The sequence below is a fragment of the Melanostigma gelatinosum genome (assembly GCF_949748355.1).
Source record: "Melanostigma gelatinosum genome assembly, chromosome: 22".
Taxonomy (NCBI): Eukaryota; Metazoa; Chordata; class Actinopteri; order Perciformes; family Zoarcidae; genus Melanostigma; species Melanostigma gelatinosum.
In genome coordinates, this window is record NC_136655.1 from 7291012 (window position 1) to 7297011 (window position 6000).

Sequence of the window (6000 nt, forward strand, 5' to 3'; positions counted from 1 at the left end):
TGAAACAGTCATAGTATAGCATGTCGAAATAAGTCTGAAACAGTCATAGTATAGCATGTCGAAAAAAGTCAAAAACAGTCATAGTATAGCATGTCGAAAAAAGTCAAAAACAGTCATAGTATAGCATGTCGAAAAAAGTCTAAAACGGTCATAGTATAGCATGTCGAAAAAAGTCAAAAACAGTCATAGTATAGCATGTCGAAAAAAGTCAAAAACAGTCATAGTATAGCATGTCGAAAAAAGTCTAAAACGGTCATAGTATAGCATGTCGAAAAAAGTCAAAAACAGTCATAGTATAGCATGTCGAAAAAAGTCTAAAACGGTCATAGTATAGCATGTCGAAAAACAGTAATAGTATAGCATGTCGAAAAAAGTCAAAAACGGTCATAGTATAGCATGTCGAAATAAGTCTGAAACAGTCATAGTATAGCATGTCGAAATAAGTCTAAAACAGTCATAGTATAGCATGTCGAAAAAAGTCAAAAACAGTCATAGTATAGCATGTCGGAAAAAGTCTAAAACAGTCATAGTATAGCATGTCGGAAAAAGTCTAAAACAGTCATAGTATAGCATGTCGAAAAAAGTCAAAAACAGTCATAGTATAGCATGTCGGAAAAAGTCTAAAACAGTCATAGTATAGCATGTCGGAAAAAGTCTAAAACAGTCATAGTATAGCATGTCGAAAAAAGTCTAAAACAGTCATAGTATAGCATGTCGAAAAAAGTCAAAAACAGTCATAGTATAGCATGTCGAAAAAAGTCAAAAACAGTCATAGTATAGCATGTCGAAAAAAGTCAAAAACAGTCATAGTATAGCATGTCGGAAAAAGTCAAAAACAGTCATAGTATAGCATGTCGAAATAAGTCTGAAACGGTCATAGTATAGCATGTCGAAATAAGTCTGAAACAGTCATAGTATAGCATGTCGAAATAAGTCTAAAACAGTCATAGTATAGCATGTCGAAAAAAGTCAAAAACAGTCATAGTATAGCATGTCGAAATAAGTCTGAAACGGTCATAGTATAGCATGTCGAAATAAGTCTGAAACAGTCATAGTATAGCATGTCGAAATAAGTCTAAAACAGTCATAGTATAGCATGTCGAAAAAAGTCTAAAACAGTCATAGTATAGCATGTCGGAAAAAGTCTAAAACAGTCATAGTATAGCATGTCGGAAAAAGTCAAAAACAGTCATAGTATAGCATGTCGGAAAAAGTCAAAAACAGTCATAGTATAGCATGTCGAAAAAAGTCTAAAACAGTCATAGTATAGCATGTCGAAAAAAGTCTAAAACAGTCATAGTATAGCATGTCGGAAAAAGTCTAAAACAGTCATAGTATAGCATGTCGAAAAAAGTCAAAAACAGTCATAGTATAGCATGTCGGAAAAAGTCAAAAACAGTCATAGTATAGCATGTCGAAAAAAGTCTAAAACAGTCATAGTATAGCATGTCGAAAAAAGTCAAAAACAGTCATAGTATAGCATGTCGGAAAAAGTCTAAAACAGTCATAGTATAGCATGTCGGAAAAAGTCAAAAACGGTCATAGTATAGTATGTCGAAAAAAGTCAAAAACGGTCATAGTATAGCATGTCGGAAAAAGTCTAAAACAGTCATAGTATAGCATGTCGAAAAAAGTCAAAAACAGTCATAGTATAGCATGTCGAAATAAGTCTGAAACAGTCATAGTATAGCATGTCGAAATAAGTCTGAAACAGTCATAGTATAGCATGTCGAAAAAAGTCAAAAACAGTCATAGTATAGCATGTCGAAAAAAGTCTAAAACGGTCATAGTATAGCATGTCGAAAAAAGTCAAAAACAGTAATAGTATAGCATGTCGAAATAAGTCTAAAACAGTCATAGTATAGCATGTCGAAAAAAGTCAAAAACAGTCATAGTATAGCATGTCGGAAAAAGTCTAAAACAGTCATAGTATAGCATGTCGGAAAAAGTCTAAAACAGTCATAGTATAGCATGTCGAAAAAAGTCAAAAACAGTCATAGTATAGCATGTCGAAAAAAGTCAAAAACAGTCATAGTATAGCATGTCGGAAAAAGTCTAAAACAGTCATAGTATAGCATGTCGAAAAAAGTCTAAAACAGTCATAGTATAGCATGTCGAAAAAAGTCTAAAACAGTCATAGTATAGCATGTCAAAAAAAAGAAGTCAAAAACAGTCATAGTATAGCATGTCGAAAAAAGTCAAAAACAGTCATAGTATAGCATGTCGGAAAAAGTCTAAAACAGTCATAGTATAGCATGTCGGAAAAAGTCTAAAACAGTCATAGTATAGCATGTCGGAAAAAGTATAAAACAGTCATAGTATAGCATGTCGGAAAAAGTCTAAAACAGTCATAGTATAGCATGTTGGAAAAAGTCTAAAACAGTCATAGTATAGCATGTCGGAAAAAGTCTAAAACAGTCATAGTATAGCATGTCGGAAAAAGTCTAAAACAGTCATAGTATAGCATGTCGGAAAAAGTCAAAAACAGTCATAGTATAGCATGTCGGACAAAGTCAAAAACGGTCATAGTATAGCATGTCGAAATAAGTCTGAAACAGTCATAGTATAGCATGTCGAAATAAGTCAAAAACAGTCATAGTATAGCATGTCGGAAAAAGTCTAAAACAGTCATAGTATAGCATGTCGGAAAAAGTCAAAAACGGTCATAGTATAGTATGTCGAAAAAAGTCAAAAACGGTCATAGTATAGCATGTCGGAAAAAGTCTAAAACAGTCATAGTATAGCATGTCGAAAAAAGTCAAAAACAGTCACAGTATAGCATGTCGAAATAAGTCTGAAACAGTCATAGTATAGCATGTCGAAATAAGTCTGAAACAGTCATAGTATAGCATGTCGAAAAAAGTCAAAAACAGTCATAGTATAGCATGTCGAAAAAAGTCAAAAACAGTCATAGTATAGCATGTCGAAAAAAGTCTAAAACGGTCATAGTATAGCATGTCGAAAAAAGTCAAAAACAGTCATAGTATAGCATGTCGAAAAAAGTCAAAAACAGCCATAGTATAGCATGTCGAAAAAAGTCTAAAACGGTCATAGTATAGCATGTCGAAAAAAGTCAAAAACAGTCATAGTATAGCATGTCGAAAAAAGTCTAAAACGGTCATAGTATAGCATGTCGAAAAAAGTCAAAAACAGTAATAGTATAGCATGTCGAAAAAAGTCAAAAACGGTCATAGTATAGCATGTCGAAATAAGTCTGAAACAGTCATAGTATAGCATGTCGAAATAAGTCTAAAACAGTCATAGTATAGCATGTCGAAAAAAGTCAAAAACAGTCATAGTATAGCATGTCGGAAAAAGTCTAAAACAGTCATAGTATAGCATGTCGGAAAAAGTCTAAAACAGTCATAGTATAGCATGTCGAAAAAAGTCAAAAACAGTCATAGTATAGCATGTCGGAAAAAGTCTAAAACAGTCATAGTATAGCATGTCGGAAAAAGTCTAAAACAGTCATAGTATAGCATGTCGAAAAAAGTCTAAAACAGTCATAGTATAGCATGTCGAAAAAAGTCAAAAACAGTCATAGTATAGCATGTCGAAAAAAGTCAAAAACAGTCATAGTATAGCATGTCGAAAAAAGTCAAAAACAGTCATAGTATAGCATGTCGGAAAAAGTCTAAAACAGTCATAGTATAGCATGTCGGAAAAAGTCTAAAACAGTCATAGTATAGCATGTCGGAAAAAGTCTAAAACAGTCATAGTATAGCATGTCGGAAAAAGTCTAAAACAGTCATAGTATAGCATGTCGGAAAAAGTCAAAAACAGTCATAGTATAGCATGTCGGAAAAAGTCAAAAACAGTCATAGTATAGCATGTCGAAAAAAGTCTAAAACAGTCATAGTATAGCATGTCGAAAAAAGTCTAAAACAGTCATAGTATAGCATGTCGGAAAAAGTCTAAAACAGTCATAGTATAGCATGTCGAAAAAAGTCAAAAACAGTCATAGTATAGCATGTCGGAAAAAGTCAAAAACAGTCATAGTATAGCATGTCGAAAAAAGTCTAAAACAGTCATAGTATAGCATGTCGAAAAAAGTCAAAAACAGTCATAGTATAGCATGTCGGAAAAAGTCTAAAACAGTCATAGTATAGCATGTCGGAAAAAGTCAAAAACGGTCATAGTATAGTATGTCGAAAAAAGTCAAAAACGGTCATAGTATAGCATGTCGGAAAAAGTCTAAAACAGTCATAGTATAGCATGTCGAAAAAAGTCAAAAACAGTCATAGTATAGCATGTCGAAATAAGTCTGAAACAGTCATAGTATAGCATGTCGAAATAAGTCTGAAACAGTCATAGTATAGCATGTCGAAAAAAGTCAAAAACAGTCATAGTATAGCATGTCGAAAAAAGTCTAAAACGGTCATAGTATAGCATGTCGAAAAAAGTCAAAAACAGTAATAGTATAGCATGTCGAAATAAGTCTAAAACAGTCATAGTATAGCATGTCGGAAAAAGTCAAAAACGGTCATAGTATAGCATGTCGAAAAAAGTCAAAAACGGTCATAGTATAGCACGTCGGAAAAAGTCTAAAACAGTCATAGTATAGCATGTCGAAATAAGTCTGAAACAGTCATAGTATAGCATGTCGAAATAAGTCTGAAACAGTCATAGTATAGCATGTCGAAAAAAGTCAAAAACAGTCATAGTATAGCATGTCGAAATAAATCTGAAACAGTCATAGTATAGCATGTCGAAAAAAGTCAAAAACAGTCATAGTATAGCATGTCGAAAAAAGTCAAAAACAGTCATAGTATAGCATGTCGGAAAAAGTCTAAAACAGTCATAGTATAGCATGTCGGAAAAAGTCAAAAACGGTCATAGTATAGTATGTCGAAAAAAGTCAAAAACGGTCATAGTATAGCATGTCGGAAAAAGTCTAAAACAGTCATAGTATAGCATGTCGAAAAAAGTCTAAAACAGTCATAGTATAGCATGTCGAAAAAAGTCAAAAACAGTCATAGTATAGCATGTCGGAAAAAGTCTAAAACAGTCATAGTATAGCATGTCGGAAAAAGTCAAAAACGGTCATAGTATAGTATGTCGAAAAAAGTCAAAAACGGTCATAGTATAGCATGTCGGAAAAAGTCTAAAACAGTCATAGTATAGCATGTCGAAAAAAGTCAAAAACAGTCATAGTATAGCATGTCGAAATAAGTCTGAAACAGTCATAGTATAGCATGTCGAAATAAGTCTGAAACAGTCATAGTATAGCATGTCGAAAAAAGTCAAAAACAGTCATAGTATAGCATGTCGAAAAAAGTCTAAAACGGTCATAGTATAGCATGTCGAAAAAAGTCAAAAACAGTAATAGTATAGCATGTCGAAATAAGTCTAAAACAGTCATAGTATAGCATGTCGGAAAAAGTCAAAAACGGTCATAGTATAGCATGTCGAAAAAAGTCAAAAACGGTCATAGTATAGCACGTCGGAAAAAGTCTAAAACAGTCATAGTATAGCATGTCGAAATAAGTCTGAAACAGTCATAGTATAGCATGTCGAAATAAGTCTGAAACAGTCATAGTATAGCATGTCGAAAAAAGTCAAAAACAGTCATAGTATAGCATGTCGAAATAAATCTGAAACAGTCATAGTATAGCATGTCGAAAAAAGTCAAAAACAGTCATAGTATAGCATGTCGAAAAAAGTCAAAAACAGTCATAGTATAGCATGTCGGAAAAAGTCTAAAACAGTCATAGTATAGCATGTCGGAAAAAGTCAAAAACGGTCATAGTATAGTATGTCGAAAAAAGTCAAAAACGGTCATAGTATAGCATGTCGGAAAAAGTCTAAAACAGTCATAGTATAGCATGTCGAAAAAAGTCAAAAACAGTCATAGTATAGCATGTCGAAATAAGTCTGAAACGGTCATAGTATAGCATGTCGAAATAAGTCTGAAACAGTCATAGTATAGCATGTCGAAATAAGTCTAAAACAGTCATAGTATAGCATGTCGAAAAAAGTCTAAAACAGTCATAGTATAGC